The following is a 26,194-nucleotide window of genomic DNA, read 5'->3' on the forward strand; positions in this document are numbered from 1 at the left end:
CGATAAGTCCTTACGCGTTTCAGCGTTCTCTTCGCCTTGGTCACAGGTGAGTGCTTTTAAAGTCCATGTGGTCACGTGCCTTCAGTTCGACACTACAGGTTCCAGAATGCACTGGTTGTTCCATCTGAAAAAGTACATATTTATATTTAGCTTCAATAGCGTAACTGTCATCAAATGTCACAATCATTCAGAGTGCGCTTCGTATTAAAACTGCAAAGTGCATTAAATGTCCCGCAAAGCTCATAGTATTGCTTTTCCTGCGGTGTTGCCAGAGAGAGGATTGCCTCTCTCGTCACCCTTTCTCCGTCTCATGCCGCCACATTGCTTCGGAAATCCATTTGTGCTGGCATGCATGAGAGAGCGGATCATGCCCCCTCGATTTCATATTCACCAAAAAACTCCATTTTGCTGGGGGCCCCCAATCCTGCAGGGCGGGCTCAGTATCGGGAATGGAGATCCCGGAGATTGCGTTATTGCCACGAGAAGAAATGAGCCCAACACCGACTTCCAGAGCAGCTTGTTTTTATTCGTCTACATCGCAGGGCAAGGAAACACTCGATAAGTCCTTACGCGTTTCAGCGTTCTCTTCGCCTTGGTCACAGGTGAGTGCTTTTAAAGTCCATGTGGTCACGTGCCTTCAGTTCGACACTACAGGTTCCAGAATGCACTGGTTGTTCCATCTGAAAAAGTACATATTTATATTTAGCTTCAATAGCGTAACTGTCATCAAATGTCACAATCATTCAGAGTGCGCTTCGTATTAAAACTGCAAAGTGCATTAAATGTCCCGCAAAGCTCATAGTATTGCTTTTCCTGCGGTGTTGCCAGAGAGAGGATTGCCTCTCTCGTCACCCTTTCTCCGTCTCATGCCGCCACATTGCTTCGGAAATCCATTTGTGCTGGCATGCATGAGAGAGCGGATCATGCCCCCTCGATTTCATATTCACCAAAAAACTCCATTTTGCTGGGGGCCCCCAATCCTGCAGGGCGGGCTCAGTATCGGGAATGGAGATCCCGGAGATTGCGTTATTGCCACGAGAAGAAATGAGCCCAACACCGACTTCCAGAGCAGCTTGTTTTTATTCGTCTACATCGCAGGGCAAGGAAACACTCGATAAGTCCTTACGCGTTTCAGCGTTCTCTTCGCCTTGGTCACAGGTGAGTGCTTTTAAAGTCCATGTGGTCACGTGCCTTCAGTTCGACACTACAGGTTCCAGAATGCACTGGTTGTTCCATCTGAAAAAGTACATATTTATATTTAGCTTCAATAGCGTAACTGTCATCAAATGTCACAATCATTCAGAGTGCGCTTCGTATTAAAACTGCAAAGTGCATTAAATGTCCCGCAAAGCTCATAGTATTGCTTTTCCTGCGGTGTTGCCAGAGAGAGGATTGCCTCTCTCGTCACCCTTTCTCCGTCTCATGCCGCCACATTGCTTCGGAAATCCATTCGTGCTGGCATGCATGAGAGAGCGGATCATGCCCCCTCGATTTCATATTCACCAAAAAACTCCATTTTGCTGGGGGCCCCCAATCCTGCAGGGCGGGCTCAGTATTGGGAATGGAGATCCCGGAGATTGCGTTATTGCCACGAGAAGAAATGAGCCCAACACCGACTTCCAGAGCAGCTTGTTTTTATTCGTCTACATCGCAGGGCAAGGAAACACTCGATAAGTCCTTACGCGTTTCAGCGTTCTCTTCGCCTTGGTCACAGGTGAGTGCTTTTAAAGTCCATGTGGTCACGTGCCTTCAGTTCGACACTACATTGCATTCTGGAACCTGTAGTGTCGAACTGAAGTCGGTGTTGGGCTCATTTCTTCTCGTGGCAATAACGCAATCTCCGGGATCTCCATTCCCGATACTGAGCCCGCCCTGCAGGATTGGGGGCCCCCAGCAAAATGGAGTTTTTTGGTGAATATGAAATCGAGGGGGCATGATCCGCTCTCTCATGCATGCCAGCACGAATGGATTTCCGAAGCAATGTGGCGGCATGAGACGGAGAAAGGGTGACGAGAGAGGCAATCCTCTCTCTGGCAACACCGCAGGAAAAGCAATACTATGAGCTTTGCGGGACATTTAATGCACTTTGCAGTTTTAATACGAAGCGCACTCTGAATGATTGTGACATTTGATGACAGTTACGCTATTGAAGCTAAATATAAATATGTACTTTTTCAGATGGAACAACCAGTGCATTCTGGAACCTGTAGTGTCGAACTGAAGGCACGTGACCACATGGACTTTAAAAGCACTCACCTGTGACCAAGGCGAAGAGAACGCTGAAACGCGTAAGGACTTATCGAGTGTCTCCTTGCCCTGCGATGTAGACGAATAAAAACAAGCTGCTCTGGAAGTCGGTGTTGGGCTCATTTCTTCTCGTGGCATATATATATATATATATATATATATATATATATATATATATATATATATATATATATATATATATGATCAAGGGCTCTGGGTGGCCCGAAATGCATAATGGCGGTACAAGCAAAATAAAATTCTGAAAGCACCAAATAAGTGAAGTCCTTTCTGTTCTTTGTTGGAAGGAAACACAAGAAGTAGTATTGCAATGTATATATATATATATATATATATATATATATATATATTACCTACTGGGGGTCATCAGTAGGAGGTAGTTATAGTTAGAACCTAGTTTCCATAGGAAAAGCATGTTTTGATTTGCTAATAACTTTGGCGTCGTTTGACGAATCTTCGCGAAATTCTAAAAAATAAAAGGTCTATCCAGGTCAGCTCCTATCCTGAAAGTTTGGGGATGATTCGTCAAGCGGGGGCTGAGAAAAAAGGGGGAGTCCCAATACGTGGTTTTCATGTGCTAATTTCCATAGGAAATGTTGAGACAGGCTACAGCACGAACTGCTGGGCGGAATTACACCAAATTTGGTAGTAAGATAGCTCTTGGTTCAGAAAGCGACCTTTCTTTTAAATGGTGTAAATCCATTCAGTAGTTTGTGAGAAATTAAAAAAAAAAAGTATCGATATCTAGGGGCGCAGTGGGTTCGCGACCGAGCATGAGCTCAATTCTTATTGGCTGACAACACTCCAAACTAGAATGTGTTGGCAGCCATTTTGTGACTCGGTAACCCAGTTACAAGAAATGAAGGAAGAATAAAGAGGAAAATGTAGAAAAGGGATCAGGGTACAAATACCCTACCCCCCTAAGCTTGTTCAGGCGGTCTCACAAGGTCCCCCAGGGCAAAAAGAGCATTCTTTTTTAAAACAACAGAAGTCGCACTGGGATCACGGAGTCTGCCGAGATTTTTTTTTTAAATTAGGCATTTCGTATTCCAAATGCCCCCGGGTGGGCCAGGTCCCAGGGGCACTCTGAAATTAATTTGCGGAGGCCCATGGGGGCCCCGCAGCCCCAGGAACTGCCACCTCCCCAGGGCACAAATAGAAATTAGTGGGGGGGCCTTGTGGGACCCCCGAGGCCCGGGGACCGCCACCTCCCCGGGGCTATAAATAAAAATTAGTGTGGGGGTTTAAACCCCCCCACTGCCCCAGGGACCACCACCTCCCTGGGGTTTTAGATCTTTTGGGAGGGGGGGCCACGTGGCCCTCCTCCTGGAACTCCAGCTCCTGCAGTGTCCTGGGGTGCCCACCCCCGGGACATTGCTGTTTGCTATGAGAGGGTGGAAACAGAGCTCCCGCCCGGTCATAGCAAACCCTGGTTTGCTTCATTGCAGCGAGAGGAGGAAAACCTCCTCTCACTTCAAGGAAGCAAAGCAGAATTGCTTTTGGACAAAAAGAGCTGCATGTTAGCAGCTCCCCTTGTCCAAAAGCAATGCCGGCTCCCGCAGGAGGCGGGTAGCCGTCGGGACCATAGGGGCATTGGGGCTCCCCCCACGGTCCCCAACACAGAGGCCAGGCCCTGGGGGATGGGTCCCTGGAGCCAAAAGTGGCCTGGGAGAGGGGCTACGCAGCCCACCTCCTGTTTCCTGTCCCCCAAAAAGATGGGCATGCCTCAGGGGATGGGGTCCCCTAGGCGAATGAAAATTAGTGATAGAGGATGGTTTAAAAAAAAAAAGAGTTGCGACCCAGCGCGGCCCCCTAGTGTGAACATGAAGGTGCACAGCTCTCAGTGTGGCCCCCTAGTGTGAACACGAAGGGTGTGCAACTCTCAGCGCGGCCTCCCAGTGTGAACGCGATGTGTGCACGGTTCTCTGCGCGGCCCCCAAGTGCGAAAGTATATTTAACAGTAATATAACTTTATTGCAATTAGAAATATATCATTTTCATAATTAGTTTACATAATCTCTTGGTCTAATATACATATTCAACTAGTATACATATAGTTTTCAACATCCATTTTTTTTCGCGGGAGTCGCGCACCCAGCGCGACAGCACACGTTTATTACGTTAGGCAGGGTAGGGAACTGTGCTGCTGTCGCATAAAAAAAGCGCACATGACGTGATCCCATACGTATATGACATTACGCGGAGCCAGGCACCACTCACCCGTCGCACACCAAACATGCACCCGGCGTGACCCCATACGTATATGACGTTACGCGGGGTCAGGCACCGCGCACCCGTCACTAACCAAACGCGCATCCTGCACGACTTTGCCAATATGGCGGCTTCAATCCGTGCACCCACTGAGATAGGGACACGATGGGTGCGCGACTCCACTTTTTCTAACCAAAAAAAAATATTCATATGTAAGAAAACAGAAGACTTTATATAATTTTAATAACAAAAAAATAAAAACTATTTTTAGGATATTAAACTTACAAAATATCACAAAATACCAAAACAAAATTACTGAACAAACCATAGGTTTAATGAACATTATAGTTAGAAATTAGCATTTAAAAAACCTTTGAAATTCACTGAAAAAAACATAGGTTTCAGGGATGTTATAGTTAGAAATTAGCATTTAAAAAACCTTTGAAATTCACTGAAAAAAACATAGGTTTCGGGCACGTTATAGGTAGAAATTAGCATTTAAAAAAACCTTAGAAATTCACTGAAAAAACCATAGGTTTCATGAACGTTATAGTTAGTTGGACATTTCACTCATACAAAACCAAAGAAATTCCGGCATTATAGTTAGTTCAGCTAACTATAACTCGTGCCCCCGCAATGCACTGCTGATGACATCACATATTACATCATTCATGACATGGTCAGTGACATCACTGATGACCTATGGGGTGGCAGTCCCCTGGGCCATGGAGGGCTCTTGGAGGTAGGCTGCGCAGTCCCCCTCCCATCTTCTGTATAGCCCTGGGGGGTGAGGGTCCCAGGTGCTGGGGTACCACAACAAACTCCTGCATTTGCTTAATTTAAGCCCTGGGAAGAAGGTGGTCCAGGAACTGTGTGGGGGGCTTGAATGCCCCCCGCATTTAATGAATATAGTCCCAGGAAGGTGGTGGTCCCCGGGGCTGCAGGGGTCCATACATCATTTATATTTCCCCCTGGGACCTGGCCCATCCAGGGGATTAAAGAAAATGAAGCGTAGAACCTAGCGCTTTGTTTGAAAGAATTCTATGGGATTCGTATATCCAACGTGACTCCCGTGGAAAAGTTTTGAAAAAAATACTTTGTGGGCCCTGGAATTCCCTGTGGGACCCCCTGAGTAGGCCTAGGGGGTGAGCGTGTTTCAACCCTGCCCCCTTTTTTTTATTTTAAACCTTTGTTCACCTTTTTCTTGTGGCTCGGTTCAACCGCGTCACAAGATGACTGCCAAAACTTCCTGGTTTAAAGTGTTGGCAGCCTATCAGATCACTAGCTCCAGTTATATGAAGATCTGAGAAAAATAGTTTAAATTTCTCAGGAACAGATTTACACCATATAACAAAAAGAGTGCTTTCTGGACCAAGAGCTACCTTTTTGTCAAATTTGGTGTTATTCCTCTCAGCAGTTCGGTCTGTAGCCGTCTCTAAAGTTTTCTATGGAAATGAACATGGAGAAAACGTGTTTTAGGAGAGCCCCCTTGTTCTCAGCACCCGCTTGACGAATCACCCCAAAACTCTCAACACAGGACCTGACCTGACCTGACCGCCCCACTCGTTTTGACCTTACCGCCTCATTCGTTTTAAAGTTTTTACAAAGGTTCGTCAAACAGCACCAAAGATAGTGGCAAAAGAAAAAACACTTTTTGAATAGAAAAAAGGTCCTAACTATGACTACCTACTGGCAACCACCAGATATGTATATATCTTTAAACACCCGTTGCACGAATCCCAAAAGGCGGTGCCGGGACACAGACCCAAGTTCCTTGTGCAAATTATTTTATTCTCTGCACATCCACCATTATTATTTTTTTTTCTTTTCAGAAGTCATAGTTAGAGTTATCTCAAGAAACTACAACTCGTGCCCTAAGGTAACAATAACTTGCGCCCCCGCCATGCACAGTTTTCTCATCAATAATTTTACAGCAAATGTTGCAGTGATATTATTAAGGATGTCATAGAAGATGTTATCACTGATGAACTATATATAAGGGGTAATTAGCAGTGCATGGCAGGGGTGTGAGTGATAGTTATCTAAGGGCAATGGTTATAATTACTTGAGATAACTCTAACTATAACTGCTGAATTTCATTGGTTTTGTACGAAGTTAAATCTGAGCCTAACTATAACATTTTCAGTGAATTATTATGTTTTTAATGCTATTTACTAACTATAACATCCCTGCAACCTGGGTGTGGGATGGGGTGTGTGAGTAGGTGTGTGAGTGGCTGTGTGGGTGTGTAAGTGGGCATGTGAGTTTCTTGTGGGTGTATGAGTGTTTGTGCAACTGGCTGTGTGGGCCTGTGAGTGGATGTGGGAGTGGCTGTGTGGGCCTGTGAGTGATGGTGTGAGTTATTGTATGGGTGTAAGAGTAGCTGTGTGGGTATGTACGTGGGTGTGTGAGTGTGTAAGTGGGTATGTGAAAGCTGTGTGGGTCTTTGAGTATATGTGAGTGGCTTTGAGCATCTGTGGATAGATGTGTGAGTTGCCATACCGGTGTGTAGGTGGTTTTATGTAAGTGGGTAAGTGGGTGTGTGAAAGCTGTGTGAGTCTGAGTGCATATGTGAGTGGTTTTTAGGGTCTGTTAGTGGGTGTATGAGTTGTATGGGTGTGTAAGTGGTTGTGTGGGTGTGTAAGTAGGTGTGTAAAAGCTATGCAGGTCTATGAGTGGGTGTGTGAGTCATTTTGAAGGTCTATGAGTGGGTGTGTGAGTTTCTGCATGGGTGTGGGAGTGGGTGTGTGAGTGGTTGAATGGGTGTGTGGGTGTGTAAGTGGGTGTGTGTGTGTGTGTCTGAATGGGTGTGTGAGTAGCTGTGTGAATCTGTGAGTGGGTGGTTTTGTTGGTATGTGAGTGGGTATATTTGGATCAGTGAGTGAGTGTGTGTATGTTTTTTTCTGGGAGTCTAGAGTCCCAGATCCTTTCCAAATCTACCTGAATCTGTTAGGATACGATTAGGACCTGGGGAGGATCCAGGGAGAATCCGTGACTCTTGGCATGGTAAATGAAAAATGGTTTTGATCAATTTCTTGCCCATGAGGGGTTCAGCACAGACCCCTCTGTTAGTCCCATGGGGTCAGGATACCTGTACACTGACCTCTTCTATCACTTTTTAACTTTATTTTTCCCACAGGTAACCGAGTCCCGATTAACAAAATGGTGAGCGCAACTTTCCTCTCAGGTGGCGGCCAGCCAATCACAGCATTGCTGTTGGCGTGTGGATTTGTGAATCTGAGGATAAACCATGGAGGATCTGCATCTCTATATATACAAATTTGAATATTCCTTAATACTTAAATAACTTCTGTATGGATTTACACCAAATCAGAAAAAGGCACTTCTCTGCACTTATATCTACCTTTCTGCTAAATTTGGTGTAATTCTGTTCAGTGGTTCAGGCTGAAGCTGTGTCCAATTTTCCTATGGGAAATTACATGGGAAAAATGTGTTTGGGATCACCCTGAAACGTTCAAGACTGCAACTGAAGTGGGTGGCAAACTAGCTGTGAAAATTTTGTGAGGATTAGTCAAAGTTGTTGGCAAAACAAATAACACTTTTTCTATGGAAACTAGGTCCTAACTACAACAGCCTACTGGCCGTGTGGCCCCCCTCCCAGGCCATTCTAGGCACTGGGGCCTGCCAACTATCTGCGGCAGGCCCTTAATCAAGAAAGGAGAGGGGCTGCCACCCCCAGGGCCAGCTCCTGCTATGTCCTAGGTTGCCCACCCCGGGACATACCTGTTTGCTTTGGCTTGATGGGAACTTTACAGCTCCTACCAAGCCACAGCAAACTGTGCTCCGCTTTGAGCAAGCAAGAGCATTTTACTCTCTCTTGTTCTAAGTGGAGCACAATTTCTTTTACAGCGAGGGAGCTGCATATTCTTAGCTCCCTCTCTGTAAAAGTAATGCCGGCTCCACAGGAGGTGCAGAGCCTACAGGGACTGTGGGGGCCTTGAGGAGGTTCCCCATAGTCCCCAACCATCATCCTAAGTGAGTACCCTGGTCCCAGGGCACCCACACTAGAGGCCGGGCCCTGGGAGATGGGGTCCCTGGGGCTGAAGTCAACCCAGGAGGGAGGGCTGCTTGGCCCTCTCCCTTTTACTTTGTACATTTTTTTCTAAAAAGGCCGGGGTGCAGCAGATGAGGTCCCTGGGTTCACACAGCCTCCTTTCCCATTCTAAATTGGCTTGGCCCCAGGTGATGGGGGACCAAGTTGCTCCCATGCCTTTAACATTTTTTAAAACATTTTGTTTTTAAATGGCAATTCACCTGAGGCCTTGCCCCCTTTCACCAGGACCCAGCTAACGAGCTTCCTGGCATACAACTGGTTGGGGGATAAAGTGGCCTTGGCTGTAGAGGGTCCTTGGGTGCCAATAAGCCCTCTTGTTACCTCCAGTAAGTTTGAAACAGCAGGAATGCTGAGACGACTTCAGGCCATGTCCCCTTTCTCCACAACTCTGCAAATGCCCCTCCTGGCACACTGATGGGTGGGGAATGAAGTTCTCTTGGCTCCAGAGGGTCCTTGGGGTCCAACTACCCATCTTGTAACCTCAAGTGTGTCCCACAGAGCGTGATTGCTGAGAGGTCATCAGAGGCCACACCTCCTTTCCCCACCACTCTGAAAACGTGCCTCCTAGTGTACTACTGGTTGGGGAATGATGTCCTGTTGGAAGCTGAGGGTCCTTAGGGCCCAAGAAGCCCTCCTGTTACCTCTAGTAAGTGTGACACATCTGAATTCATGGGAGCTGAGCTGGTCATAGAAATTCACTGAAAAAATGAAAGGTTATAGGAACGTTATAGTCAGGTTGACATTTGACTCGTACAAAACCAGAAAAATTCAGCTTTATAACTAGCTGACCTAACTATAACTTACACCTTCGAAATGCACTGCTCATGACCTCACTTATTACGTCATTCATGACATGGTCTAGCTACCTTAATTCGCTAGAACAGCATTTTAAATTGTATTAAAAACACTTACGTCATAGATGTTTCAACAGACTACTTGTTACTTTCTTTTTCTCAGGATCTATGGGACCTCATGTAGTAAGCATTTTATAGCTTTAAATGCTGTAATTTTAATGGCACAGTTTTGCATGAAATAAAATGAAGCCATACTGTTTTTTATTTTGTTTTACATGTGTCAAGGAATACATTTGACATATTTTCTCAGTACAATTTTGATAAATGTTTCTTGGACTTCATCCAGGCACATGGGGCTAGAGGAAGGGTCAGGACAAGCAGCTGTTTCCTGTCTTGACTTGACACCTGCTTTCTGCAAAAACATTGGCATTAGAACTTATATACACATTATCAAGTGGCTGCAAACAAGAAGCTTTGGAGCTATTACATAAACATTTGTAAGGGCTTAAATAATGCAGGGAGTAAACGTACCTTTGACAATTGTCAATGAAGTACACATGCATGAGCTCAAAATAATAAAGTAGACCAATGTACCGTGAAGCAGTCTCCGCTTTGCATTTTTAGGCGGTTTCTGTCAGCACCTTGTTCAAGGGTGCATGTTCTTTTAGCTTGAAATAATCTTACAACTGGACAAATGAACAAATCAATGCTACTAATTGTGGATAAAAATGGAATTGATGAAAGACGGTTTTTGTGTGCAATACATGGGAAAATGACACTTCTGTCCTCGCAAAATGTGTACATTCAACTGACCTTGAAAAATCCAAAATAAAATGTTTATTTTCCATAAAATCAAATGCCTGATAGTGGCTAAAATACTGTAAGCCTTACAATTTTTCTCTTTAATCTGCACTGTTTCATAAGGATTTCATGTTGGACCTGCCTATTGTTTCTTGATTTCTGAAGCACATCGCATGTCAATTTGCGGTTATTTGTGAACATTGAATCAACTTTGCCTGAGTACATTCAGTTAGTGGGTCCTCCCAAGTATAGCAGATGATGTCCTACATACCATGAGTATTCATTGTGGCACAGATGTGGTTGAAGTAGCAAGTGCTAAAGAAAGCAATAACCAAACTCCTTGTATAGTTATGAGTGAAGTAAGAAGCTCAGCGGTCCGCATTCAAGTCCTGTTCAATAATATGGTGGGAGACACCTGTGGATGATTGTCAGAAATGGGGTTATTAATTCAGTAGAGGCAGTACCCCTACCAACTCAATAAACCCATTCTGGTTAAGTCAAAATACAGGTCTGAAAGAATCTCTGCCAAAAGTAAACCCTAGTAGCTATGGCACAAGCAACAGGAAATCACCAGTCAAGTGTGCCTTAAAGCAGGAACAACAAAAGAAAAGAAGACAACACAATAACATTCTGAAACAAATTTAGAAAACCTGAGAGAAATTTAATGTAGAAAAATAAATCAGGATCATTGCTTAAGGGGACCAGTATATATGAATTTTTAAAGGTTTGAGGCAAAAGTGCCTAGAAAAAGTCAGCCAACAGTTTGTGGTGAATCAGGACGTGATCCCAATTTCAAGCTCATCACGATGGAGTGGAGGTCGGATGTACCAATAGTGTTGTCCCGGTTAAAGATTTTATCTTCAGACTGAGGGCCTAATTTAAATGCTGGTGGGCGGCCAGTTTCTCTGTCAATTAGATAGAGTAAACTACTCCATAGCACTGACGGAGGTTCCACCTGCCAAATTTAGAAATGATGGCCAAACTGGCAGTGATTTCTTAAGTATTGGCAGAAACCCCCACGATGGAGCCCTTCCCCAAACTGTTTTATTTTTTTGTTTTCAAAAGAAAATCCTGAAGCGAAATTTTCTTGTGAAAATCTAAACTAAAATACATGCCTTACTATGGGATTCCTCAGCCAATGGGAGGGGAGCATTTAGCAGTTTTCACTGCCCCTTAGTAGTCTCCTAGTAGTGATGGGCAGTGAATACTGAACTCTAATTCCACACCTCTTAATTAGGTAGGCAGAAGTAGAGGACTGCGTCTGATCGCCCTAACTCTGCAGGGCAGTCAGAGAGGTTTAATCACGGCAGAGGCAGAGTATTTTCTGCTGTAATTAAACCACTGCTTTACTCGCATATAATTCCGAAGGGCGGACCCTTATCTTGGTGGTATGTATACTCCATCGCCGTTGTGATGAAGTATACATACCACCAAGGTATAAAATAGTCTCTTAAGCTCCAACTGCTGGTATAACACATTCTGGTCAGTCCTGTAGCCCCTAGTTAGCCACGGCTAGCTTCTGCCCACCAGGTTTCTCTCCAGCTACATCACCTGCAATGTTGAGTTCTCTTTAGTCAGCTGGTCTCTGATGGAGTCAGGAGTTATTAGACCAGACACCCTTAGGTGGTAGTCCCCCCAAACATTTGCCTTCACCATGCTTATGTTGCTGCATTTTTTTTGTTGGCTTTATAACTCCGTGCATTTTACTACTGATAAACAGGGTTATGGTGCTTGCACCCTCCCCCTAAAACATCATAAAAGTGGCCTGCACCTAATTGCACCTTTAATTATCGTGTACGACCTTGGTAAATTGTACTACATGTACCCAGGGCCTCTAAATTCATTGCTAATTGTGGGCCTGCAACACTCATTGTGACACACAATAAGGTTGTGCTTGTGTTAGGCCTGTCACTGCAGCATGTGGTAAAGTTTTAAACTGCTGTTTTTACCTGGCAAAATACACTTTTTGCTAGTTTTAAACCATCCACTATAATGCTTATGTTACCCCTAATGTAGACCCTAGCACCCTTTAGGGCCAGGTGTATGATATTTAAAAAATAGGACATGTGTACTTAAGTCTTACATATCCTGACAGTGAAAAACTCATATATTCAATGTGGAAAGGCCTATCTCTCCATTGGACTAACACTGGGCTACCTTATCGCATTTACTAAGGGCTAACTTTGGAATGGGGGACATTGAGATGTACTGTTTAGAGGTAAATTAATTGTAATCCCAATTCATCTTTACTGAGGCAGATTTTAAGGCACAATTCTGAAAATTACACTTTTAGAAAGTTGGCATTCTCTCGTCCCAACCATTTGTGTCTTCCGCCATTATCCTAGGTCACATGACTATGATGGGATCTACTGTTGGGGTTTGTTTATTACTCTCAGAAAGTGACACAAAGAGGAACAGGTGTTCGCAGGATAGGCCATCCTGCCTGGATGGCTGAGGGCAGAGTTGCACTCTGCCCTACCTAACCTTCAAAGAACTTTGCCTCCAGCACAAACAAAGGAACCTGATACTAGCATTTTGTCACCCCAGACAGTTTGAAGCCTTGACCGGGGAATGGAAAAACTTTCCAAATTCTAGGTGGGGTAGGGCAGGGAGTTCCCTCACACACAAAGGCTGGCACCAGGTATAATTATTGGACCCCCAGAACCGCTCTTCAGATCACTTCTGTCCGTGTGGAAGAATCAGAAGGACTACTCTGCTGCCCTCCTGCTGCCCTTCTGCCCTGCTGTTTTAGGGAAAAAGACTGGGCCTGCTTCTTAAAACCAGGACCACCAGAGAGACTCCAAGGGCTACCTGACACACCACCTGTGTGAGCTACAGGAACCCAAAAAGCTCCAGAGACCTTGCAACTTATATGCCTCCTGATGGTGGACCCTGCTCAAGTGGGTCCTAGTTCCCAAAACCTAGGACTTAAAAAATGTTTCAGACAAAAATTGCTCTGGGAACCAACAGAAGACCAAAACCTACATACAAGCTAATCCACCGTAGGTGCATCGCTACAGGGATTGACTTTGCCACAGATTCAGCTATGTTTCTCTCCGCAGCAGCAAATCCTCTTCAGCAGAATCTCCCAGCAGCAGTATCCAACCTCGCGGAGCCCTCTTCCTCTACAGCCTGCAGTCTCATCCTACTGGGTGAATCCCAGCTCCAAAAACAAGTCCTAGTTTGAAGGTAGAAATTTCAGCAGGCTTGATGACATCTGGCACCCCATCAATGACCACAACCTCCTTGGGATGAAAATCCAGCTTCTCCCACTGTGAGTTTTTCCCACCTTCGTTGACTGATACCTCGTCTAGCAGCTCATCATCATCGATGACTCATCCTCAAACACAGTCTGCTGCCTTGCCCCACTCAGCCTCTCTTTTTCAAGAACTTTTTCAAGAATATTTTCTAAGTCTGAAGGTAAGCAGAGACCGGGCCCAATCCATCACTTGCATCCGACCCATGCTCCATTGCAGTCAACCTTAACTCTTGACTCTGACCCGATCTTGCATGACCAGATTACATCAGCTGGTGTTTTGATCTTTTTTGTGCTATATCTGCTAGATTTCAAACAAAAGAAACTCATAACTCTGGCACTACTGATTGGATTTAATTTGTTTTTGTGTCATTATATTTATTAAAATGGACTCTTATCTAACCTGGTGTGGGATTTTTCTTGTGTTGTGTTTTCACTTTATTACGGTTTGTATGTTGTATACATACTTTACATGTTGCCTCTAAGTTAAGCCTGACCACTTTTGTGCCACAATATCAGAGTGTTAAGCACAGGTTAATTTAGCGACTTTTTGTTGATCACCCTGACTAGGATTTTCTTTATTAAATGGGGCCTTAACCCACCTCAACTAATAACTCAATTTAGTTCAGGAGTCCTTCTGCATTTTGAGTCCCTGAAGTAGGTAAACAGTAGGCCAATCACTCGCATTTGGAGAGCAGTTTCAGTCCCTGGCATCCCAGCAGTCCTTGTATAAGTCTTTCTTGAAGCAGGACGCAGGACACAGGAGTCAGAAGTCAGAACGTTTCTTCCAGCAGGGCCTTCCTACCAGTCCCCCAGGTCCACAAATGTTCATAAAGGTGGCTTATATTTCCTGTAGCTAATGATTAGAGGTATCATGTGACACAATCCTAAGACATTTCCTGCAGTCCATCCACTTCCTTTTACAGCACTTTCTCTTTTCCCTACAGCAATATTACCTGGAGCTACAGCTTCAAGATGGCGGAAACCAGCTGCCAGCAGGTTGGTCTGTCTTCAGCTTCTTGGCTACTTCTCTACCTGGTATGATGACAACAGGTTTTCCCTCCTACAGTGGGAGGATTGTAATTGTCTAGGAGGGACTTACAAATGCATAAAATCCTTCGCTGGCATCTCCAAGTTAAAAAGGTGTTTGGACAAAATAGCAAATAAAAAATATTGTGATAGAAAAATAGTGTGTCAAGAATATCTATATGTGCAAAATATAGGTGAGAGGAATACGAAAAGTAGAAAATGTATTTTAAGTATTGTTTTTAATATTGTTGTAAAAAATATTTATTTAGAAAATATTGTTGTATATAATTTATTGTTGTGTGTTTTATTGTAAATGTTTTTTTTTTAAATTTGGGCTTTCAGTAAGATAATTTATTAATTTATTTTTAGTTGTATTAATGTAGAAAAGTAATGTATTTATAATATTTTTCAGCTGCAGGATACTGGGTTTTTAGAGGACAAGGGTAGGGAGATTTAAAAAAAAGTGGATTTTTGAAAGTAAAGTTAATGTTTCATATTTTATTGATATGCAGATTAATATTGTGAACATTTTGATTCAATAATTTTTTAAAATATGTTCTAATTAAGTAAAATATTTATCAGTTACATTAAATTAAAAAATATATCTCATGGTAAATAATTTAAATAAAATAAAATTTCACCTTAGAAGTATATACAAATTAACTTTAAGAAAGTATATTAATTTGAATATCTTTAAAAGAAAAACTATAATAATACAATTAATTTGAACTTTCTCATGTTGAAAATTACAATGTACTTATAAAAGTTAATATTTATATTTAAAAAATGTTGTATAATTTTTGTTTTTATGATTGTTAATTTTGGATTTGGATTTAAGGGGCTTATTAGGATGGCGGACGGATGCGCATCCGTGGTGCTGGCGGTGGAGGAAAATGTATTTTTCTGCACTCCAGCGGCGTTCTACTCGCCCGCCATATTACGATGGGCAAACATAGCCCAATTTCCGTCCGCTCCGGAGTTACGTGAACCGCCAGAAATTTGCGCCTGCCACCGCTGCGGAGGGAGTCAATAGAGACACACCGCCGTTCGGAATGACATCCCGTCCGCCATACACATCACGATGCCGCAAACAGCTCATGACACCGCAGCGGATAATCCACCCACCCGGAGACGGCGGAAGCACGACAGCGGAGAGCGAAACCAAACTCCCGGTCCCCTCCACCCGGTCCTGACCACTATGGATCCAGCTCTTCAAGCCTTTCCGCTGCTGTACCTCATCCACTACTAGCAAATAATACACCGTTGCGGACAACGCCGTAGGTACACAAATACACAACTCTGAACACAACCACAACACACAACTCCTGTGCTGACATACGGTTCCTGTCCACATCAGACACTCTGGTGGGGACAGGAACATATTCCCCAGTGTACCCACACATGTCCTACCTGTCAGAAACTCACCCCTCCGCATCCGGGTCACCCATCAATCGCGAAATCACTGCAAAGTCCCGGGAAAGTCACCGCAGTGGTGAAGACATGGGAAAACCTGTGCACAATGTAGTAGGCAGGGCCTGCGCCAGGCATGGGCAGTCTGGCCAGATTCACAGGGCTCCACCTTGATCCCCTTCCCACACTACGCTTCCCACACCCATTTGGGCACATGCTGTGTGCTCCTGCTGGGCCCCCCTGCACAATTAATCTGCCAGGTGTAGCCAGACCTCGCACCTCACACATCAAAGGACAAGGGAGATTGACTCAGAAGGTGGGGGTGAAGAGGAACACCCTGCACAGAAGCTCAGGGTCTGGGCAACCTTCCTCCTCACACCTACCTTCCACTCATGTGAAGCAAACTGAGTATAATTACAAAATGAAGACTCATATTTGTAATGAATGTGCTTTTCACTAAAAGGACACACCCAAACCCTGCACTCCCACTTTGGAGGCAAATATACCACTGCACCTTTAAATAACACACACTTTGAGCAGCACCCCCTAAAGACGAGAAAAGGATGCAGTACTCCCTTTAAGCGAGGCAACACCTCACCGATTGAATTTGCATCGTCCTTGCCGACTCAAGCTGGGGAAGCCCTTCAACAGCCCAGGAAGAAGTTCATTCAGGACTCAAGTTCTGTCACCTCCACAGCAATACGTCTATTCTGTGGTGAACTTCCACCTGGCCCTCGAAGGATCCTAGCTTAAATATCATTACTCAACGTGAGGCGAAGCTTCTAGAAAACCTCGCCCCCTTCTCATTGGAAAAAACCGAGCTGGCTGTACCAGTCTGCGTCAAGGCCAAGACGGGGGCTGGCCAAGCTCCCGTATTTTGACTCTGAGGCAGAGTTGTACATTCTCACATCTTCCAGCCTCTATCTTGGAGAAGCTCCCACAATGCCTTCCAGAGTACATAAAACAAAAGCAATCGCTCAGAAAAACAGAAAGACCTTGAATGCGAATAACCCAAACAACTTGCAAGCACTGCTGTGCACGTAGAAAAAACTGCAGCAAGGCAAAACCAGGGAAAAAAGGATGACATGAGGCCATGTCAAAGCCAATAGTAAGCACTTATAATTCTCATAACCCAAACAACTTGCAAGCACTGCTGTGCACGCAGAAGCAAGGCAAAGTCAGAAAAAAAGATGACATGAGGCCATGTCAAAGCCAATATTAAGAGCTCATAATTCTCACCAATGTACAACACCAAGCACATGTGTGTATCACTGCCCACAGCACTGCACTTTGAAACCAAAAAGTACATTCCACACCTCTATCTCCCTCTCATGCTTTCAAATGCACATCCCACACCTTCTATTCTTGGGAAGACTATTCTACTCTGTGACAGCTCCCACTGAAAACCAGCAAGATTACAAGAAAGAAGAGAAGTAGCCATATGCAGGACCGTCTCATATATCCAGGCTAGGGTAAAATAACTCACTAAAGTCAATTAAAATGGTGGTAGCTGAAGGTTATCATAGGGTGTCAAACCAGAAGAGTGCCTCTTTCACTACAATACTGCATATGAACATCCACTGAACTGTCACACTGCCTGTCAAGTCACTCAGAAACACCTTTGGCTCTACAATCTTTAGCAGAAACCATTAATCCCATCATAAACAGCATCATAAATTCATATCTAGCGACGGCAGATGTCCCTAGTGATTGGAAGCTTGCTGCTGTCAAGCCGCTTCAGAAAAAGAATCTTGCCGACCCAACCACCCTTTCCAACCTACGCCCAATCTCCCTGCTTCCGGTGATGTCCAAGCTGACTGAAAAATTCGTGAATAACCAACTCACGAGTTTTCTGGAATCAAATGACATTTTACATCCTAATCAGTCAGGGTTTCGGTCAAAACACTCTACCGAGTCTGCCCTATTGTTTACAACTGAGACTCTCCGTATGGCCATCGACCAGGGAAAGAAGGCGGTCCTAATTCTACTTGACCTGTCGGCAGCTTTTGATACGGTCTCACATAACATCTTAGTGGACCGTCTAGCTGCCGCGGGGGTAGATGGGACAGCTCTGACCTGGCTGAGAAACTTTCTTAGGGACAGACACCAAATTACAGTATTGGGCCAGATTCAATCTGAAGCAAAGGCCCTCAGCTCTGGAGTTCCCCAGGGTTCGAGTTTAAGTCCCATACTTTTTAATCTGTACTTGGTCCCCCTGATAAAATTGATTGCTTCCTTTCAGATTAGTACCATCTCGTATGCTGACGATACCCAGCTTATTTTAGTATTAGACAGGGATCGAGCTGGCGCCAAAGAAAATCTCAAAGAGTGCCTAGCCGCTACATTTAAATGGATGACTGATAATCATCTTAAATGTAATGCCGATAAGACGGAAATTCTGCCAGTTGGAAAAGATAATCTGTTTTCCCCGAAAGGTTGTTGGCCTGATGATGAGGTAACTCCTCCCAATACCATCACATCAGTCCGGAACTTAGGCATTAAATTTGACAATCAGTTGTCTTTTAAACAACAAGCTGTTGCTGTAGCTGGCACATGTTTTCATATAACCAAAACCTTGAGAAAGTTCTTTGATTTCTTGCCATTGTCAGCCAGGAAAACTGTTGCAGTAGCCTTGATCACTTCTAGGCTGGACTACTGTAATAGTTTATATGCTGGAGCCAGCAGATCGGTACTCCACAGATTACAAATGGTCCAACATGCAGCGGCCCGCCTAGTATTAGGCTGGCCACGCAGATCATCAGCTTCTGCAGCAATGGACGCTTTACACTGGCTCCCAATTGCAAAGAGGATTCTTTTTAAGGTCCTCTTGATTACCTTTAGGGCTTTTCACCATCAAGGCCCTAAATATCTAAGCCAGGGTTTTAGACAATACAATCCGGTACGTTGTCTAAGATCTGTGGGCCAGAATCTGTTGGTTATCCCTAAATTCAGGCTGACAACCAAAGGTGGCAAATCCCTTTTCGTGTTGGGTGCTAAGGCCTGGAACAAGCTTCCCCTTTCCTTACGTTCCATGTCGGATGAAACCCAATACAGGAAAGCATTAAAAACGTGGGTATACTCCATGACCGATTCAGCTTGCATAGCAATGGTTTAAGATGTAGTGTCTTGCGCGAACTGTGTCTACTCCCCCCCCCCTTCTCGTACATCTGAGCTGGGTGAGCGCCAAGATACTCTCTGGAGTGATAGTAGCGCTATAGAAGTAGATTTTACATTACATTACATTACCCCAAACTGACACCCTGCCACATACTCATACCATAGGTCAGCAGCAATGGAGGACAATAAATGGGACAGCCAAAAGTGAAGTGGACAGTGCTGGAAAACCATGGAGCAAGTCACATGCAAGAGAAGGAACATATCACACCACCCTTAGGTCATCAAATCAGACATGGGTGGCACAGTGAGTGAAATTAAACCACAGTGACCTCTGTGCAACAAGTCAGGGATACATCAAGGCAAGCTATGCATATGCACAGGAATGATAGGAAGTGTCTGAAGTCATACAGTGACCAGCCTCACCTCTATTTCAACTTACTTGACATGTGTATGTCATCAGCACAACACACATGGCTCATTGTCACACTCCTTGACTGCCAAACACAAGTAGGACCTTCACACATACCCCACCTCTACCCACCTCACACCTGTGACACTCAACACCTGTGAGAAACCAACATAATGGTGCAAATGATGCCCTGTGAGTTCACTGACAACCACTCACACTCCCTGTGGTGCATCCACAAATATCAGACTCACACTCAGCGATGCCTGAACCAATGCTGACACAAAAACAATAGCCAAACACAAAACTCACAAATAACATCCACAGAAGTCAAACACGCCCAGACATGTGCAGCCAAACATTGGAAAGGCAATGTGACCCTAGACATAACAGAAATACACAACATTGTCACTCAGGACCAATGCACAGACACCATACCCCAACACAAACAAGAATTGCATCATCAAAAGCCAATCATGAACACTAACTGGTATCAATGGGACAAATCAGCTAACACAGACAGAGACACCTCACCAGTCATCAAGTGAACATGGTGTCATAGTGTACCACAAGCATGCACATGCACAATCCTGACAAGTGACAGGCCAAAAGTAGGAGGACAAACCACCATTGTGCACTCAAAATAAGCTTGTGAACAAGAATCCACCTTGCTGCATGTGACAGACACACAAGTAATGCACACTACACTTGCAACACACATTTGAATATATCAAAATGCACAAACTACTCACACACAATATCATGGAAATAGAACATCACACACACATAGCATCTGTCAGTAGAAAGAGCCAACACAGGCCAAACACTGCATACATCCACCAAAAAAACACAACAGATGCACATACCAATCCATCACATTGCAAACTCAGCTGGACATCAGGGGGATGCACACCAGGCAAGTACAAGGCAACACACGCTGACAGCATTACATGCACACCAAGCAGTGTGTGCACACCAACCAAACCAGTTGCACACCTATCTGAGTGCCACACCATGAACTCTCACAACACAAATCATCACAGCACACAGATAACATCACACTTAGGAAGGGTAGCAGTAATTCGGCAAACACACATACAGCTTACCCATCACCCACAGATGCACAACTCAGGGAAAACCCAGATGCAAACAACATGACTAGAGGACTGTGATGCTCAAACATGTGCACTGCACATGAGTAACCATGACTGCAAAATAGTAGAAGAAAATAACACATTACTAATTGTGAAACTGTCCTGAGTGGCACATTGGTCCTGTACACAGATCAGCCTCCCACTGTATAGTGTCACATTTTGAAGTGGTGGGGAGGCTCACACACTGGCAAGGCATGGGAGGGAAGACATGAGATTTAAGTGGTGTGTACTTCAGTAGTGGACAGGTTACTCACAATGTGTAGGCATCAGAAGCATATATAGGGGATTGCATGACTCCACATACCACATACCATACTGGAGCCAAAAATGGATCAAGAGACAGCAATGCATGAGAAAACTCACAAATAATGTCAATGTGTCTACACAGGTCTACACAGTGAGCCCAAACAGTAACAAGATACATGGCTGATCAACAAAACTCAAAACAGACTTGGCAGTCACACACTCTTCATACTCACAACTGGCAGCAACAACAAGTAGGTGTCTCCCAGGAGCGCAAGGACACACCAACACACTGCACGGTGCCCAACCTACAACTCCTACAAGTGCCCACAATCTGAAGCACATGGCAGACAATTGAAACAAACAGGCACTCATTACCTGGATCATACATGTGTGCAGTTGGCATTGCAGGGGCACACACACATCAACACTACTGACAATGACAGCCCAGTCACATTGTATGACCACTCAAGTTCACATATTCAAATGTACCCATGTAACTAGGAAGACAGGCCTACACAAGATGACCACACATCCACACTGCTGTTCACACATCAAGAAAGATCACACAGATATGATGGACCCTGGCCAGCCCGCAAGTAATCCTGTGGATAGAATTCACCTCTGTTGTGATATTGCATCCTAACATGACATATGTACAATATAGCAAACCTGAGCATAGAATGATTTTGATAAGAGTAGATCATCACAAACAACCATCATTGCACTCTCGAGCTTCAGACTGAAGAAGAACTAAAGTGCCTGTCACCTCTGGCAAACTCTGAAAAAGTAAAACAAGCAATTGGCAATGTTAAAGTGGCATACAGAGCATATGTCTCATGAAACCATGCCCATACATTAAACCTTTTATTTAGCAAGGACATTGACAAAGCAGACAACAGGTGTAACTGTCTTTATTACATAATACACAGATAGGCATCAAAAGTTGAAAACAGCAAGGTCATTGGCCAGTACAAAATCAAAGTATGTACATGTGTGCATGAGAAACTGCACAGGGAATGGGCATCCAAAGTGACAAACAGCAAGGCCATTGGCCAGACCATAGTTCAAAGTATGTATATGTGTGCATGAAAAACTGCACAGGGAATGGGCATCCAAAGTGACAAACAGCAAGGCCATTGGCTAGTCCATAGTTCAAAGTATGTACATGTGTGCATGAGAAACTGCACAGGGAATGGGTAACACCGTACACTGCCATGGGAATCACCACAGCTCAGGGGATACCAGTGGGCAGTCCAGGCACCACTGTGGGAGAGATAGGTTTGGGAGGGGGACTTTGCCTCAGACTTGGCTGCCAGTTGAACTGGGAGGTGGCTGATTGTCAGGGACAGTTGGAAGACTGGACCTGGGAGAGAGAGAACCAGCTGAGGTAGAGGCATCAGTGGCTGTGGGAGCATTAGGGCTGCATGGACCGGGTGGCATGGTGGCACAGGGAGGTAGAGACATGCTGCCGTGAGACACAGTGTGTGAGGGGGAATGTGTAGGGTTGTGTCCTCACTTCTTGGGGATTCGATAGGCAAGAATTGTCTTGGCAGGAGTGCGAAGTGGGGCAGGCACAACCGCCTCACTCTCCACCAAAGGTGTATCAGGTGCAGGTGGCTCTCCCTGTGGGGATTTACTAGATCTGGTGGTAAGCTTGGGGTGGCCTTGCCTTTTCCCCCTCCATCACCTGTTGTCCAGGTGAAACCCCCACTTTGCTCTCCTGTCCCAGCTTCACAGGGGTGTGGGTTGGAGTTGATGTGGGTGAATCTTCCTCAGAGAGCTGTTTGTGCTGAATCTTTGCTGGCGGCAGCTTCACAGCAGGCAGGGCAACTGTTTGTTTGTCTTTGGGAGCAGGTGTGGGGATGGGAGTGTCCTTGAATGGGGGTGATTTGGATGAATGTGAGCTTGAGGCCTGCTTCTTGGCCTGATGCACCTGAGTGTCATGTGAAGGGCTTTTGCCTTTGCACTCCTGTGTCTTTTTTTGTGTTGGGGATGGTGTCTGTGCTCTGGACCGCTTGAAGTGCTGCTGTTGTGTGCTGCATGTGGAGCACTTGGCACCTGAGGGCTGTGGTGTGTGGGCACTGTCGTCTGGTGGTGCCACTGGCAGGGTGATAGCTGAAAGCACTGGAGCTGGACTTGGAGCCTGTGACAGCTGAATGGCTGCCATCACTGTGGAGGACAAAGACTGGACAGTTCTGTGTAGCCCACCCACGTCAGAATGAATGCCCTCCATAAAGGCAACTACCTGTGCCAGCTTCTTGTCATGATCCTGGGAGGAATTCAGGAGAGTAGTCTGACCCACACACAGCCGGCGCACTGAGGGCAGCAGGGGAGACAGGGGCAGCGGTGCCTGGTGGGAAGGACACTCTCCCTTCCTAGGGCTGCGGGCACAACCAGCACTAGTGGTAGTAGCCGGGAGGGTGGGCACTGAACGATGTGTCATGGAAAAAGAGGCAGATTTTGCACTCCCTGTGCCTGCCAACATCGAGGAGTCACGGCTAGAGTCAGATGATGTTGAGGTTGGTGTTTCTGGGTGTGATTCTTCAAGGGCAGTCCTGTCCCCCTCCGAGGCGCTGGTCACATCAGTGAGCTCATGTGTAGCAGTCGTGCCAGAAGCTTCACCACTGGTGTCCATCCCTTGTCCTTCTGTGCCCTCAGTAGATGCTGCAATAGACAGAGACGTAGGTTCAGTATAGTGCCATACTCACAAACATCATATGCAAGCAAAGCACAAAACTAGAATATGATACCCCTATGTTGCCCACCACCCTGTGCAGTCTGCATGTGCAACCTTAATGCAAAACTCAGAAGCTGCATGGAAACATGCATAGTTGACATTAATGACCCATGTGACATTCACACAGCCAAATAGCTGGCCCGTGCCTACTTGTAACCTAACATACTGATCTCTGGAAGCATACCTTCGTGCCTGTAGGTGAGATAGGTATACATCTCAACATGTTGTCTCAGTTACATATGAAGTCACTTTAATGGAGCATTACAGATACTGACTCCAAAATGTCCTTTTACAATGGCCATGAGCTACTGATGTCCACCATATTGTGCTTTGAAGCACAACAACCGTTGCACATTGGTGTCAGATGTGTAGTTCTCACAATTTCCAAGTCAAGCACTGCACACATCCACAAAAGCACACTAAGATGATGCACACTACTGTTCACGGCCTGGTGATGTCTATGACACCCATAATGCAGCAGATGTCATTAGGCCACATCTCATCTTGCAATGTCAAGGGCCATTGTATCAAACACATGAGAAAGTACATGTAGCGAAAATGCATGACAGCTGCACTCAACACAGAGGCCACTTAGAAGCCATTGCATCACACTAGAAACATCACAGGGCTCCACACTGGCTCAGGGTTGGGATACATGCAGTCATTCACACCCAAAGTCATCCTTCGTAGAATATTCACCCCCAACTTGCTGCTGATGGGCTCTCAAATGTCCATCCAGCTCTGGCTGTGTCACTGCCAAGATACAGGCCATTAGTGGTGTCATGCTCCTGCGCGCCAACCTTCCAGTCTGAGGGAGCATCACCAGCGTCATCTCTGCCACGTTTTTGCTCAGCTGGCAGATGTCATCCCACCTCTTGTGACAGTGTGTGTGCCGTTGGTTGGAGACAACCAGAGCCCGCACCTTGCGTGCAATGGTCCTCCATAAGGCCTTACGCTGGTGGACTTTAAGCTGCAGGCATGGGAGACAGGTTTCAGTGACACTGTGTTATGTACCACTGTGTGTCAGTACAGGAGCATGCAAAAACATAGCACACAAATACAGAAATGTTGAGAAGAGGCCATGCAGCATGATACGTAGTACATTTGCATCAGATAATTGCATAGAAATGTATGCAGGTATGAGGATGGACACAGTACATGGCCATCTCATACATATGCATAATGCCAGCACAGAAAGCAATGTGAAGGCCCTCATCTGTGATGCAGTATGTGAGTGGGCAAAACATACAATACATTGGAAATGATGTGTTGGGGCATACTCGCTGTGTCCAACACTACACACCCCTCAATGTCCCTGGCCTGTGAATGGCTCACTGTGTCATAGAGATCACATTTAGGAACATGATCTTACATTCTCACACTCTTCTCACACGGTCTGTCTTGTGTAATCCTCAGGCCTAAGATAGCTCATTGAGAAATAGGGTGGCAGACAACACATATGTTTCACTCTGTCCATTTACTGATGGGTCCTTGTCAAATTGGGCAGTATCTGTGCAGGCCAGGGGGACTCACATTGAGGTTAAACGTGGGCCATCAGAACATTCACATTCATGTACAATATGAGAGGGCAAACAGTGCCTACACATGCGAGTCACAACACATAATGAAAACAATGAAAGGATGATGTTTCCGAAGTACATTAATGTGATTTGTCAGAGGTGAATTTCCACCAAGAGTATTACCCTCAGGCATTTCAATCTTGTGCATAATGCATACATATCCATGGTGGCAATATGAAAATTGTACACACATCTTTCAGTACCCTCTGGTCGAAACACATTTGTAATGTCACAAATGAGCATGTGAAAACCTCATGGACTATGACATCCATTAGCACAGGCAATGTTTGTTCAGATTTCCGCTGTCCAAACTAGCAGTGTTACTGTATGGCTGCAAAAACACTGTATGTCCCTTCCATCCTTAAATGCAGCCATGAATCTGTGGAATTAAGGCTACACACCCTATTTACCTGAAGTCAGCATGCTAGGCAGTGTATCCCACAATTACATTACCCAGTCTCAGACCAATGTTTGTATTGTTATTTCTGAAGAAGGGCTGTAGAAATGTCCATGCTGCCATCCTCCCCAAAAACTCAAGTGCAATATTTACTAGGCCATGTATGGAGCGTGGTGTATCAAAAATGAGGATGCATGCACATTAACGTTCACTCACAGGCACATACTACAGCAGAGCAACATCATGTGAGCACTCTTTGCACTCTCAAACTTACACTCTGAAACACTTACCATTACATCAGGAGCACCATATAGCCTCCCATACTTTGAAAGCACCTCGTCCACCAGGACCTCCAGCTCCTCTGTGGTGAAGGGACAGGCCCTGATGTTCTCAGTTCTCGCCATCACATGGTCCAGGAGACAGGAACAGCAGCAGTTGGGGATGAAGAATGGCAGGCAGCAGTGTCTGGATGCAGTAGAAATGTGTGGCTCTCTCCCAGACCTAAATAGCCCTCTGGGGTTGTTTGAGTGGTACTCAGCTGCTGCAATTGGTGTTCCAGGTCAGCTATTTTCAAATGTAACTAATGACCAGGACCGCGGTGGCGGTGCACACCTACCGCGATTTTTAAAAGTGTATTTCACTACCGCGATCGCGGTTCCCATTGGCTGAAGGGGCATGGGCATTCGCGGGGTCACACAGCGGGCCCCAAGCGGTCG

At 45.2% G+C, this 26,194-nt stretch overlaps 1 long non-coding RNA gene across 4 annotated transcripts in view; it reads left to right on the top strand.

Annotated features, from left to right (window-relative positions):
- LOC146862441 (uncharacterized) overlaps positions 1-26,194 on the top strand; it is a 390,897-nt gene that overhangs the window by 143,451 nt on the left and 221,252 nt on the right. For 3 of the 4 annotated variants that reach the window (XR_014978448.1, XR_014978446.1, XR_014978447.1), the window contains exon 3: positions 14,350-14,440. This is a non-coding gene — a long non-coding RNA (uncharacterized LOC146862441). The remainder of the gene's footprint in view (positions 1-14,349; positions 14,441-26,194) is intronic. The other variant, XR_014978449.1, reaches the window with a different exon arrangement.

The sequence above is a fragment of the Triturus cristatus genome, chromosome 2_2 (assembly GCF_964204655.1).
Source record: "Triturus cristatus chromosome 2_2, aTriCri1.1, whole genome shotgun sequence".
NCBI lineage: Eukaryota > Metazoa > Chordata > Amphibia > Caudata > Salamandridae > Triturus > Triturus cristatus.